The sequence below is a fragment of the Cynocephalus volans genome, chromosome 3 (assembly GCF_027409185.1).
Source record: "Cynocephalus volans isolate mCynVol1 chromosome 3, mCynVol1.pri, whole genome shotgun sequence".
Classification (NCBI taxonomy): Eukaryota; Metazoa; Chordata; class Mammalia; order Dermoptera; family Cynocephalidae; genus Cynocephalus; species Cynocephalus volans.
In genome coordinates this window covers 59,600,538-59,616,314 of record NC_084462.1, presented here as the reverse complement: position 1 = coordinate 59,616,314, position 15,777 = coordinate 59,600,538, and positions in this window count along the sequence as shown.

The window sequence follows — 15,777 nt, the reverse complement described above, 5'->3', positions numbered from 1 at the left end:
TTAGTTCCAGTGCAGAGTTTAAGTGGTGTGAACAGCAAATAACCCAACAAAGAATTGAAAGCAAAAAACAAAACACCCACAGATCAGAGACTAAGTTCTGATATTAACCAGTAAAGGTCTAACACCATGAAAGAATGCCTATAAAACCTAAAAGGACTAGAAGCCCCTCGGGCTTCCAAGCCAGGGTTGGGGGGGGGCAAAGGGCCTCAGCCATGTCCCCACCAACCTCCACATCTAGCCCAGCAACAACCATTGAGATACTGCCAGAAGTAGCCCAGGCTCCCAGGTTGTGGTGTGGAGCCAAGAGCCTCGGCCATGCCCCCGCAAAGTCCACATCCAGTCAAGCCACAACTGAGCCACTGCCAGAAGCCACCTGGGCTCCCCTGCCAGAATGAGGGGGGGTCCCATGGGCCTTGACCACTCCCCGCCTCCTACCCTCCTCCTCCTTCCCCTTTCCCTACCCCCCATCTGCTCTGCAACATCTTAGAATATAAAAATTAATAATAATTAATTAATTTTTTAAAAATTTAACACCCCCCCCCAAAAAAAACTCAATGCCTCCAGCATTTGTGAGCTACTAGAACTTGAACAAATTGCTTTACTTCTAGGAGTCACAATTTTATTATCTTCTAAATGGGAGAAATACTAATAATCTCAAAGAGTTGTAGTGAAGATCAAACAAGATCATATATATGTAAACCTTTTTAAACCTATAAAGTCCCGTACAGATAAGAGGTATTTTTACTCATAAAAATGGATCTGAAATGAAATTTTATTTATTTATTTTCCCAGCTTTACTGATGATTTATTAAAAATCCCCAACAGGGCTTTATTTCTTCTTTTCCACATCCTGTTCTGCAGCTACCTTGTGAAATTTTATTTTCAAGTGATATAAAGCATGTTTATATTTATTTCCAGATCGCCTACAATGACTTACCATCTTTTGAAATGAAACAACATACAGACAGCAAATGTATCAAAGGACGGATATTTTTGCAAAACTCAAAGATGTCCTATGCTCTTGAGCCCACGGACAAACCAAAGATTTTTGTGGTTAGGGGCAAAGAGTTGACTGAGAAGAGGAGAGAAAACACAATCCCTGGGAAAGTTACTACTTACTGATTCATCAGCCCATGTGAGAAATTAGGTCTTTATCTGATGCAGTTAAACCAGGCTGTAAACACGGACAAGCATATAGGGATTTGGGTTTTTCCTTATAACAAGAATTGACAAGTTACACAGAAGATGGTTCCTCAGGCCCCTTGTATGTTCCAGCTGTGCCACCTGCCGCATCTTGTCTTCATGCTCATGGTCACAGGATGGCTGGCTACTCTGTTTCCAAGCATTGGGTTCATGCTTCAGGCAGGAAGAACGAGAAAAGGAGTAGTGAGAAGGGTCAAGGGCCAAGAGTCCTCCCAGCTGAGCTTTTCCCCTTTAAAAGGAGCGCCCTCTATGACCTCAGGATACATTTCCTGAACTCCAGCTCTCAGGAAGATCCAGTAGATACACTGCTTCCTATTCCTCCTGCTACATACAACTAACAACCTGGACATTGTAGTTAAGACAAATATCAGACTCTGAAACATGGAAAGAAGGCAGACCAGCTAGGGGCTGTGGGGTCCAAGGAACAAAACAGTGGTGAGTTTCCTGGGTTTTCTTTGTGTCCCACCTGTATCTCAGACTTCTAGCTGGCAACACATACACCAACAAGCGCAGACAAAACGCTCCAACTAAGGTCTGTCCCCTCTAGCCAAAGGACCAGGGAAGGGACAGCCTAGAAAAACAGAAATCTCTTAGACAATGACTGCTCTGCTCAGCCAAATACTACAGAAAAAAACAGTGCCCCTACCCCATCCCATCAGCAAAGGCTGAATAGGAAGCCTAGACTTGTGTTCTCATGAGGTTGTAATGAGGCACTCAGGTGTGCACACGTGTGCACACACGCACACGCGCACACACACACACACGCACACGCACACGCACACACAGACACACACACACACACACATATCCTGGGATGGTGTCAGAAAAGCCTAGGTAGGGAGTTACAACTTTCGTCACTGCCAGCTGCTCATGAGCCCCCACCCCACACTGTCAGAAAAGACCACTTAGAAGCTAGAACTCCCATCCGTGTCCAGCAACGGACAGGACCCATGCACACACTTCAGGTATCAACAGAGGCTGAGTAGGGAGCCTGGACTTTCGCCTTCATCCAGCTGTAACAAGGAGCACTAGACCCCCTTCTTCCCCTGCCACAGGGGTATAATAAAAAAAGGTGGGGGAGGGGACAGCTAAAACTGGTTTATACAAGATCCAGAGTCTTAAAACATAATAGGAAAATGTCCAGAATTTAATTGACAATCACTTGTCATACCAAGAACCAGGAATATCTCAAAATGAATGAAAGGAAATCAACAGATGCCAACACTGAGATGAAAGAGGCATTAGCAATATTTGACAAAGATTTTAAAGCATGATAAAAATGCTTCAGTAAGCAGTTATGAACATGCTTGAAACAGATGAAAGGCCTCAGCAACGAAACAGAAAGCCTCAGCACAACAGAGCTCACTGGCCAGAACTGGGTCACATGGCCACCCCTAACTGCAAGGGAGTCTGAGAAAATGTTTCAGCTTTGCAGCCTCTTGAGCAGAGAAGACAGCGGAAAATGAGTTTTGGGGATAACCAATCCGTCGTGTCTTCTACAAGCCTACTTGCAAAACATTTTTGCAACCTGCTGCTTTATTTTAATTCACCAGACTGGAGTTAGCATTCGCTATCTATCATTTGATCCCTCTTTCCAGTGTTTGCTGTATAAGCTTGTGTATATGGTCCCTAATTCTTTGTGAAAATAAGTAATAGAATGAACTATTTCTTCATAGTTGAGTAATGATTGAAGATTATTAATATATGGTTTCTGCAGGAAAAGACGATGAAGACTGGAGTCCTTTCACTTTCACATTGATATTCTAATTACTGGTTTTAAGAAAGCTATTACAAGGTTAATATTTCAGGAGAATTATACAGATGTTTTTTGAAACTGCCATACTAAAGTCAGTGTATTTTCCATGACAGCAGAGTTTGGAGTTTGACCATAACAAACCTTTTTAAAAGTGACTTTGAAATACATCCACTCAAATAAATTAATGTTCTGCCAACTGACTCTTTTCGCCAGGAATGGCACACAAATTATTGTGGATAGAGAAAGAAGGGATGTCACAGGCGGAGACAGGAACCAGACAGGCCCTTTACACTTTGGAAGATAGGAGCAATGGCGATTCACTTAAAAAATTAAATAAAAAATTAAAAAGTGCTGAGCATAACTAATATTTTACCAAAGGGGTGAGGGCTGAGTATAGAGTGGGAATGCAGCTGGATATTTCTGAGAACAGAGGGAGCCCCATGATTCCAGATTAAGGCCCTGGCTTCATAGTGTGGGGCTCAGAACAAGAAGGCTGCTCATATAAAGAAAAACATTTAATAATAATAAAGGATGCAGTAAAAATATTTTGCTGATAACATATTTTATTAGGTTGTATGTTAATGTGCCTTTGAAAGTTTTGAGAAATATGTATTTCTAATACATGGTGCTTGTAATACAAGTGGCGGGAGAGTGAGGTTCTGCTGAGGGAGAGGTTAATACAGACAGGAAATCAGGCAAGGGTTTTCCTGTGAAAAAAATAAAACTAGAAAGGCAGGCAGGCGGAGAGAGACTTTTCTAGAAGGGGGAAAGACAGCCGCTGGATGAGAATGATCACACTTAGAATTCTAGAGGCAGTTTCCACCTCGCGTGGGTCTCCCAGAATATTTGTCTTGGCCAGGTGGGTGAGAAAGGCAGTGACAGTGAGAAAATGTGCTCTCCCCTTGGATGGTCTCTCTCAGAGCTAAGAAGAGCTTGCATGCAAGTCACAGAAAAGCCTCCAGCTATGGACGCACTAACAAGAATTTAGTGGAAGAGCCCTCGTGTGAATAAATCAGTTCCACATGTCTTCCTTCAAGATTTAAATGCCCAGGAGAGAGCACCTGATCAGACCCTGCCCACCTGCTGGCCAAGGACTCTTGATTTTGCAACCCATTAAGACTAAGAAAACTTGGGGCAGTGATGGCCAAAGATGGGGTCATTAATGCAAAATGGGCAAAAACCACAGATGTCCAGTCGACTAATAGAAGTCTCAGAGAAGTGAACAAATCGTGAGAAGGTAAAAATCAGAGAGTTTGCAGTTTAAACTGAATTGGCTAAGTTATTTTCAGTCGATGAGATTAAAAATGAAGATTACAAGAAGCAGGGAATGAATACCATTAGGGAAAGTGGGTGCTGTGGTTTTACTCTTAGCATATATACCTGCATAGTGCAGTGAACTCTGTGGACATTACCTCTTCCATCTTTGTAACAACCTTGGGAAGGAAGTACTAATATTTATCCCTATTTGACAGATGAAGAAAGTAAGTTTCAAAGCAACTAAGGGATTTGCTTAAGATTGCACAATGAGTAATCAGATGAGAAAGCTGAGAGTCCGAGGGCTGACTCAGTTAACCAATAGCAGAGTAAGTGCCCAAACCCAAGAGTAACCCCATCCCACAGCCTTCCTGGGCTATGAGTATCTCCCACAGGCTCCGCTGGAGCCACTGGAGCTCTATGCAAGATTTCTTCTTGGAAAACAAAATTGGTTCTGCTGCTAAATACAAAACAAACAAAAACATGTTTATAAAACCTCTGATCTAGGTGAAAGGTATGGAGACTTCTACATTCCAGCCCAGAAGAGATGGCAGACATCACATAAGGATTCTGTAAGGTTTTGCTGAAATGTATGGGCAGAAGCTTTTCTTTCACAAGCAGTACAGTAACGGCAAATGGTTTCTGCAAGTATTTTGTGCCACAGTGGCAGGGGGAAAAAATCTGTAACTGGTTAAACTTCCATGTTAATTCCTTACAATTTGGCTGTTGCTATAGTATATGAGTCATTGAGCATATTTTAGTTTTCTATCCTAAGCATAGTAATACATTATATAGTTTAAAGTTGAAGCTTTTAAAGACAGAGTCAAAATTAAAACCATTTTTAATAAAAAGGCTGAAAATTATTACATGTCATCTTGATGCTTTAAATTATATATTTAATGCTTTATTTCTTAGATCAATTATTGGTATGAAATGTTATCTATTTGGCACTTTTTTTCAACTCAATGCACCCAAACTATATTCTTTAGTACTCATATTAATTGGAAATATCCCACGATATCTGAGTTTGTGTGCGGGAACTGTACTCTTATAACAATGACAGTATTCAATTTTTAAATAGCTACTATATTATTGTATAGGGTATAATTTATGCCCAAAAGCTTTTGTTAATATTTCTACAAACTGTGATTCTTTTATGTGGGTTTCATCATACCACTGATCTCCAAAAACCGAAATGCATGTCCACGTCTCCCCTGCTTTTGCTAAACAATTCAGCTTTCAAAGTTACTATTTCTGAGTCCAATGTGACCAAAGGAAACCCACATCTGGCTGTGACACAAAGGGGCCCACACAGAGCCTTGGAGGGAAGGGGATGGGGAACATAGGTCAGTGACTCCTGCACTTTGTTTCTAGAGTCTCTATGATCATCTTTAGATGTGTGATGCAGCAAAGGAATCCTGACTGAGGGTTGGAGATCCAGGTCCCCATGGCTAAACTCCCTGGGCCACAGCCGCATCCTCTGTGAAGTTGGAATAATGACTCTCACCTCTCGGCTCTTTGAGTCTCGTTCTAGCAGAAGATCGACAATTTTTGAAACTTTTTTATTAAGAATGTGAATTGTGAGGAGGAACTAAAATAAAGTTGGGATACTACAGGGTTCAGAAAAATATTCGAGGATATTAGCATGATGGTTCGCAGGTGACAAAGCAAGGTCACATTCATGTTCACATTTGGCTTTAATTGTTGTTTGTTTTTTTAATTTTCATTGAATCATAATTAATTATACGTATTTTGGGGGTTCAACGTTGACATATCTTGATCAAATCAATATTACTAGTATGTATATTGTTACAAATCATACTTATTCTTTATGCCCCTTGTCCCATCTCTCCCTATGCCCCCTCACACCCCCCGCCCCCCTCTAATTATGCTAGATATCTTGTCTCCTTCTGAAAGAGTAATGGTTACTCTGTTGATCTGTTGCCTAGATGATCTGTCCAATGCTGAGAGGAGTGATCAGATCCCCCAATATTATCACAGAGCAGATGCTTCTTCTGTCACTCTGGAATGGGCTTTGTGCAGAGAGACATCCTCTTCCTTTCTTTGGTCTCTGCTGGTGACTCTCCTTGTGTCAACGCACTCCAGTGGCTGGCAGACCATCTGCGTGGTGGTTGTGGTGTCTAGCCGCTTTCACAGCAGCCGTGGTTATTGTTGTGGCTGTGGTGGGCCACCCACATGGAGGTGATGTTTTTGGCATGCTCCTTGGTGCTGGTGGTGTGCCTAGTTGTGAGGGGGAGTCCAGTCCCCATGTCCATGCCTCAAGTCTCTGGGTGGACCCCAAGACACTGGTGGTATGCTTGTGCTGGAACTAATTTTTTGTCCTTTGCTTACTTCTAAAATGGGGGCACTTCCTGTAGGGACCAGTACTTGAGCTGTGTGGTTTAGCTAAATTGCTGCTTTGCTGCTGATTCCCTAGGGATGGCTTTTTGTGCAGTTCAGGATTTAATGGTTGGCCTTATAGATACTTCTGCCTCTCCAGAGACCTGGTGCACCTGGGTTGTGTAGAAACTCTCATCTGGGCCTGAGTCTTTTCATCAAACTGCACTCCATGCATTTCTATATTCCTAACTAGTCTCCTCTGAGCGTTCCTTCACTGATTGGGGTGCCAGTCAGCTGTCCTTGCTGTGCCCCAGTGTTCCCCTAGTGGTCCCATCTCCTCCACTGCCCATGCTGCAAACACTTCCCATGGGACGGGCCCTGTGCCAGTCACTTGCAGTGACTCACTCGTCTCTGAGTGGCTCCTTTTTTTCAGTTTTCGTGGCTCCTCACTCCTATGTGGGTCCACGGGAGCCCAATCAGTGGTCTTGCTGTCCTGGGGGCCACCAAGGCCCTCTCCTTCCCTGCCACCTCCATGCAACTTCATCCAAAGGGCACAGCTGCAGCTTTTGCCAGCTCCTGCTCTGTGCGCTCAGCAGCTCCAGCCTTCAAGAAGCTGTAGCACAAAATTGTCGGAGCAGTTTTTTCTTTCTATCATCATGGCTTCTCCAACCTTCATGCATTCCATAAGTCTCTCCTCCTCTTCCCCTGAGCTCTAGCAGCCCCAGCTTGGCTGTTGTTGCTTTTTTATAGTTGTAAATTAGTAAATTGGTAGATCTGTGGGAGAGAGTGACGCTGAGGACCGTCTGTTCTGCCATCTTGACTGGAAGCCCCACCCTGTTCACATTTGAAAAATTCAATAATCCTATGTGGCAGAGAAGAGAGGTAGCTAAGAGCATGGGTTCACACCCCACCCCCACTGTTAACAGCATTGTCACTTTAGGTGCTACTTAATTGCTTTGTTTCCCAATTTCTGCATCTCTAAAATGAAGATTATAATAATATAAACATTTTGTTGTGAGGATTAAGTGAGTAAAAACATGGAGAGGATGTGAAACAGCACGCGGCACATGCTAAGCACTTAAATGGAAGTCAGCTGTCATCACCGCCATTATCATTTTGCCTACTGAGCTCATAGGGAATCTGAGGTTCTGAGTGGTGGACACTGTGGATCGCCTCACATAGTTCCCATACTAACCTATGCCAGTATGCTTCCCTGATGGCATAGTCTGAAAAGCTAAAAACACTCCCCAGACTCTATTCAGTTAGAGTCCTGAATATGATTCTGTTCCACCATCCAGATGAATCTGGGCAAGGTGCAAGGCATTGCTTTACCAGTGCAGAGTTTAGCAGAGAAGTGTGACTCTGGAGCTGGCAGCTATAGTGGAGATTTCCTGACTGGGCAGCTTCCTGACCATACAGAGACAGAGGTCCCTTTGGGCACTCAGTCCAGTGGAATGGCTTTGGAATTGAGTTTCCAGAAGCTCAAACTAAAATCTGTTTCTTTCACACTCTCTATGATATTGCGAGCTGTGTATGTGTCTTAACACATCTCATTTTCTTAGACCAGGTAGAGAGGATTCTGTTGTCTGCAACTAAAAAGATTGGTCAATGTGGAAGATAAAAGCCACTTTTCCCAAATCATAGACGTAAACTACAGAAGACCAAACCAGGTTTGTGACTTTTATGTTACTGTTCATCTCACTACATCACAGAAAGAGAAGGAAAAATCAGCTAATTTTAATCTGAATTTATTCATTAAGTCTATGAGACATGATTATATTCCTACTATAATCTAGGAACTGTGCTAGGTATGAGGAATGTGGCTGAATTAATATATAGCTAAATGACTTGTCCTCAAGGAGCTTTTAATCATTGTAAAAGATAAAACTGAAGCAAATAATTAATGTAAGTGCTTAATAATAAGTTAATAAGTGATATAAATGCTTTAATAAAGATATTTATTGTACAGTGGGAACATAATTGAAAAAGCAAATATCTCAGGAAGCAGTAGGGTGGGTTTCTCGAGTGAAAGGGTCAGAGATAACTACTGGGGAGAAAATAATTCCAGACAAGGGGACCAGCACATGCAGGGGCACAGACAGCATAACCACTCATGGCATTGGCGGGGTTGTTTTTATATTCAAATAAAAATCAATATAATTTTATTTCTAAATCACATTATTTTAAAATTGTTATACTTCATAACTGTTTTGAACCATCTTGGCTGCAATATTCTATTACAAGGAGATTTAAACAATCAACATGGAAGCCTTAGGCTATGGATTAACCACATAAACACATATGGCTGTAAAGCATTTTGGCCTATTTAATCACATTAATATAAACCATCACCCTCTTTGGAGGAACAGCAGAGGCCATTGTTAGTTACAATTGTAAAGATACTGTAAGCAGTCCACAGGTACCCCGAGTACTTGCAATACCCTGGAGAAACCCATATGGAGGGTGAAGGAGCTTTTTGTTTTATTTTTTTTAAAAGATTTACTGACCATTAGTTGGAAGGAAAAAAATTATAACTTTTCCTCTCCATGCCTTTGCAGGACTTTGGACACCTATTATTTTAAATAACCCTCATCTCTTTCTAGATCCCTTAGGTCAACATTTCAACTGCTAACAACCTTCCCATCATTTCTACTCTCTTCCCTACCTGGCCCCAACTCTTCTTTCTAAACACTTCTTTCTAAACACTTCATTCTAAAATCTCCTTTAGGTCCTCTGACCTACTTTTTCATACCCATCTTTTGCTCAAGTCTCAGAGGACTACATAGCATGATATGGTGGAATTAAAGAAATGGAGTCAGTCTAGGTTCTTACAACTATGAGTCCTTAACAAAGTCACATCCCCTCCCTAGGACCCCATGCCCCCAACTGGAAATGAACTCACTGAGATAAATAAGCTCCCAGGTTCTTTCCAGTACCAACAACTTGTATGTCTGCACCTTTGTGAACCAGGGGAGTTTCTTTTAGATACAGATGCAATTGTGTTTGCTTAGGATAATTGAGATGGAGTATGAGTGTAGAACTAAGTATGGGGCTTCTCCACCTCTCCTCCAAGGAATTCAGGGGGAAATTTCTGAAAATTCCTACTGAAGAAGCATCTGAGGGCCAACTGGATGAAATACATTATATGCACAACTCCTATAGAATACACAACCAAAAAGACTGATAACTAATAGTAATGAAACATAAATGCAATTTTATAATTTGGCCAGCTGGCTTTTACAGGCTTCTGTCATCATCTTGAAAAATAGAACATTTTTTTCAAATCTAAAGCTGAATAACGTAAGCTGAAATTGAATTACAAATACCGTCTGGACATCATGATTTCCAGTGATTGATGAGGACAGAGAAGTAGTCTGAAAATCTGGTTCTGCATCTGGTTCTGGGTCCTGTTGAATCCTTACTTGTATAATTCCAGGTAAGTCACCCAAACTCTTTGAACTATGCCAGCCCTAGTCACAGGGCTACTGTGAAATTCAAGAGACCATGAAAGTGAGAGTATTTTGCAAGGTGTAAAGCACTGAACATCGCTGGGTAATTCTTATTGTCGGAGCATCCTGGCCACGCATGTTATCTCCTGTACTTACAAGGGACCTGAATGCGTGATCTTCTGTTGTTCTAGATATTAAGCTAAGTGCTTTAAATACATTTTGATTCTCACAACAATCCTCCTATCCCCATTTTACAGATGAGGAAACTGAGATTCAGAAGGATTAAGGAACTTCTTTAAGCTCACACAGCTAGTTAGCAAAAGCAGAGCCAAGACTCAAACTGTAGCACAACTGGAAGTTGTTTTGTTGATGAAGATATATTCTTTTTCAGGTATAAACTCTTTTCCAGAATAAAGCTTGAGGATTCTTTATTGATTCCCAAATGATAAGGCGGGCGAGAGCTATTATTTATCTATAGATGATCACACTCTCTGGCATTTTCCCAGCCTGCTCATTCCCAGCATCTTTTCAACTCCTATGAAAATCACTGTTCCTTACTTCTCTCAGGTGTCACGGGGACTACCATTGCCTGGGTGTCACAGGGAGACAACAGAATTATGGCTTCTGAAGAGTATCCTACACCTTTCCATGCCTGATCTACCATATTGTTTTGGGGATCTCCAGCTCCCTGGGTTTTTATCACATTGCGTATCTCTCATGAGCATAGACTTGACAGAGCAAGCTTCTTGGTAAGTGAAAATAATCAATATGCCACCCCAAAATCTGAAGCTTTGACGGATTGATTATTTTAAGCTACAGGCACTTGAGAAACAGCAGATGCAGGAAGGGCTCTCTGACCTCCCCTTTTCTTCCTAAAAGCGGGTCATAAAATTTCCCATAAAAGAGATGCCCTCGTTGTACCGGGAAGAAAAGGACATTCTTATCGCCAGAGATTGGGAGTCAATGCCAAAGTGGAACTGTACAAACAAACCTACTAAAATTACCCTTATCTTCCATTAGTTTCCCCTGTACGTTACCTAGTCACTGTCCCACAATTTACTACCCCTAGTCCAAGCCCCTTTGTCTTGTCACATCCTCACAATTTATCGTTCTTTGTGTAAAAAGGTATTTAAACTTTGGGGCTTAACAGCTTCTTTGGATCTGCATTTTTTTTCCTTTTGAAGATTCCGATGGAGATGTAAAAATATTAAATAAAATGTGTATGCTTTTCCCCTGTTAATCTACATCAATTTAATACTTAAGCTCAGACACAGAACCTAAAAGGATAGAAGGAAGTTTTTCCTCCTCTGCACAAGAATATGGAAAGAGTCAGGAAGCTCAGCTTCCTCATTGCAGTCGTTCAGCAACGATTCCCCCAGGCTGTTTATCACAGGGCCTGGGGTGGATGTGAATTTCTCCTAGCGCTGGTTTCTACCCACAAAGAATTTACCCTCCAGTAGTAGAGATAAGACAGATGCACGTTGCTCTTCGATGAGTGCAGTGCATTTCTAGGTCTGTAATCCATCTCATTTTTACACAAGTGAAGACCTGTTATTAGAGGTGTGGTAAATAGAATGGAAGACGCAGTTTTGTTTTATAAGCTGATGAACAGCGACTTGTCTGCATCAGGAAACTGGTCTGACATTCATATTTATGCTTGGTTTAAAATTCACGGTGAGGATTTACAGCTGTTTACAGACTGGTGAGTGCATATGTCCAACGCCACTTCCTATCTGTACTGCGAAAAGTAGGAGACTGGGAGACCATAGCTGCGGCGAAAGCCAGCATTTATAGCTTCCGCCGTTGTTCTTTCTTTCCCAGAATACTGGGAATCTTTATAGGAGACACTGGAAAGAAAAAGAGAAGAAAACCTGTTTCTAGAATCATTGCATCTTTCCCCATTGGAATGTCTTTAAGTAAGTATTATTATAGAAGGCCTCATGGCAACTTCTCCTTTAGCAAATGAGGAAACTGAGGCTCTGGGGATAGAGACAGCTTACCAAAATTGCACAGCTAAAGAGCCAGAACTAGAGCATTCTATCTATTGGAACTCAGATGGCCCAAAAATCAGTCCCTGTCAACCTGAAGAGAGAGACACTGGTGCAGTGAAAGTAAGGAAGGAAAAGTGGAAGGATTCATATCTGTCCCTACCGTTTTAGTGATCACCAGTAGATCCCATATTTTGGAGTAGGGAGAAGATGGGACTTTTGAGACCAGTACTGCTTGCAATTCCCCATAGACAAGGAGATTTTATTGGAATTTTTAGCTTGAGGCTCACTCACCCTAGCCTGCTGTTGCAATGTTGAAGGATAAGTGCTGTCTACTCATCACCCTCTGTGTCCTACTCCTGTCCTAGTCCCTAACCAGTAACACCCTTAAACCCAAGAAAGAGGGGCCCCAGCTCTGAGCCCCAAGCTTTCAATGGTCCCCTCCAGCCCTCCCCTAGATAGGCCCCTCCCTGTGAGGACAGGAGTCCTCAAGACCACAGGACATGCTCCAATCTCATAACTTGCTCTCCCCCGTCTAGACCCTGATCTGGGCAATTCTCCACCCAAGTGTCCTTGAGCCCACACACCACCAGTGTGTGAATCAGCAGGCCCAAGACGTGGTCAAAGTGGGCTGTGACTGGTATGGGCTGAGCTGGGAAACACAGGCTGGGACATGCAAGCACAGACTCATGAGACAGGATAAGCCCACAGGTGTGAGAACAGGGTTGGGTCACAGGCCAGGGACTGGAGACTAGATTTTCTTGACTGACATGTTCTGATTCCAGAATCCAGAGAATCTTGTTTTAGTTCAAATTTAAATTCCAACCTGGCCTTCCAGGCCACATGAGTTAAGATGTATGTCTCATGGTAAGAAGATAGAGCATATTGATTTAGTGACGTGCTAGCCTGACTTCTAGTGCTTAAATGTGGAGACCTGTGCTAAGTGGGCCTCCATTTATACTCTTGCCCTGGGTTGAATAAGAGAGGCTCCAAGTTGTGTTCTGCCTGAAAATGACTTCCTCACTGTGCAGAACGCATGGACTTTAGACTAGTTCTGGTATTTTACTATCAAGCCTGAAACCAGCCACCGTGGAGAGGCAGGGGCTTTGACGTTCCTTCCCATTCTTGGCATTGTCTGTCATGAAGAGGAAGCTCCATTGCTGTGATACTCCTAGGCTGTCCTTACCCTCTAACTCAGTCCAGCCCAGGAGAAATGGAACGACTTCTCTGATAAGCTGGTCAGTCTCAGCTCACTTTTTCCATTTTCCTGTTGGGATCAAATTTCTCAAGGGGAGCAGGAGTCCTTCTCTTTCTTCCATGAATAAATCTGTTGCCTGTGACTGGATAGGTAAGTCTGTTTCATAAACTATAGGCCACTATCTCCAAAAAATATGGATACAAAAAATAAAAGAAACTGAATCCAGATATAAAAAACAATATGCAACCAGGGCAAGGTCTATTCTACATGTGAAAGGATGATGTGCTATTGGGAAATGTATCAGTTATATTAGTAGGTCAAAGGAGAAAAATCACATGATTATTTTGATAGATGTTCATTTGATAAAAATCAACATTAATAATTGATGAAAACTCTTAGTAACCTAGGGGCAGAATGATACTTCCCTAACATGACACAGAATATGTCAAACCAACAATATCCAAAAAGTAAAACATTAGAACAGGGCTTCCAAAGATATGTGTTGCTGGCTCTATTTACAGTAGCTAAGAGTTGGAGCCAACCTAAATGTCCATCAATGGATGAATGGATAAGGAAAATGTAATATATTTACACAGTGGAATACTATGCCATAAAAAGGAATGAGATTCTGCCATTTGCAGGAACATGGATGACCTTAGAGAAAATTATGTTAAGTGAAATAAGCCAGGCACAGAAAGAGAAATACTGCATGTCCTCACTCATAAGTGGGAGCTTAAAAAAAAAAAAGTAAACAAATAAACAAACAAACAAAAAGAAAGATATAACAATCACAATAATTGGTTGAACTTTCTAAAGGAAAGAATGGGACTGAGGCCACCAGAGGTGGGAGAGGGGAAGAGGGAGGTAATAACAAAAAATGATTACATTGTGTAATGACAAATATAGTAATTATCCTGATTTGGAAAAAAGTGAGATTTCACAATTTAAAAAAAAAAGATACATGCTACTGAGCAAAACCTCTGTGAATGTGTTGTGCACATACTTCTCCACTCCCACCTCTCCTTTTCTACCCAAGTTTGGGGAATAAAAGAGTTCCATGGTAAAAATAATTTAGAAAAAATGCATCCTACATCCTTATTTTTGAATGCAATAACCTATTCGGAATGATAGAATACAAGATTAAAAGTTTCAAAAATGACTACAATAAATAAAATTTTTAATCTTTAACCCTATACAATTTGAGCATGGAGGTTTTTATCATTAATTTCCCCAAGAATGGACTATCATTGAACACATTTTGTAAAATAATGTGCAGAACATGGTATGGCCAAAAAGAAAGCAAATAAGCACATTATCCTACTATTATTTATCCATTTCTAAATAAAACAAGGAAGAGTAATAAAAACAAATGTGTGAAATTAGGAGACCATTATCATTTTTGGAGATAATGTGATTGTCTATGTGGAAAACCAAGAGAATCAAAAAACTAGAAAACTAGAAAAACTAATTAGAATTAGTGACAGAGGTCAACAAGATGGCCAGTTATAAGAATAAATGTATGATAATATGTATAGTGCTCCTATACACCAGCATTAATCAGTAATAGCATAAAAAGTTTTTAAACTATAATGGCAACAAAAAATATTAATATCTAAGAATAGTCATAACAAAAATAGACCGTATTTATAAAGAGAAAAACTATAGACCTTTTCTGATAAAAGCATAAAAGAAGACTTGAAGAAAATTAGAAGATGTACCAGATTTCTCTTTAGGAAGAATCAATATGTAAAGATATCAGTTCTCCTCAAATTAACTCATGAATTAAAATAATTTCAATCCAATGTCTAAGGGATTTTTTAAAAATGTGTTCAAAAGTATTTCAAAATACATCTTGAAGAGTAAATATGATCAAAATTTGGGCTAGCCCGTGGCTCACTTGGGGGAGTGTGGTGCTGATAACACCAAGGCCATGGGTTCGGATCCCTATATAGGGATGGCCGGTTAGCTCAGTTGGGAGAGTGTGGTCCTGACCACACCAAGTCAGGGGTTAGGATCCCTTTACCGATCTTAAAAAAAAAAAAAAAAACTATATATATATATACATATATATATATATGTATATATATATATATATATATACATATATATATGTATATATGTATATATATATACATATATATAAAATTGTTCTCCCTGCTGTGTTAAGAATATGTCTCTATGTATATATACTGTACACATATTAAGCAATTATCTTTGTTTTTGTTCCTCTTGTTCTCTATCATGTACCATGAGACTTATTGACTTTATACCAGCATTTAAATGTTGTTAACCTTACTTCATAGTATTTGCAATTTTAAGTTATGGGATATTGGGAGAAGGGAAAATATCATTTAAGTACTTTACTTTTTTCTTTTTGGAAAGGAATTAATGCGTTTCCAGTTGTACCCAGGATAATGTATCATGTTAGGCGAAACTATAATGTTATTGTATCATTTGAAAGTTCAGTGTGATTTAAGGAGATAGTAGGGACACCAAGTCGACAAGGGGTGGACTTGTGAAGGTTAATTCTAGGTGTCAACTTGGTTAGATGAAGGAATGCTGAGAAACCTGGTAAAGCAATCTTTTCAG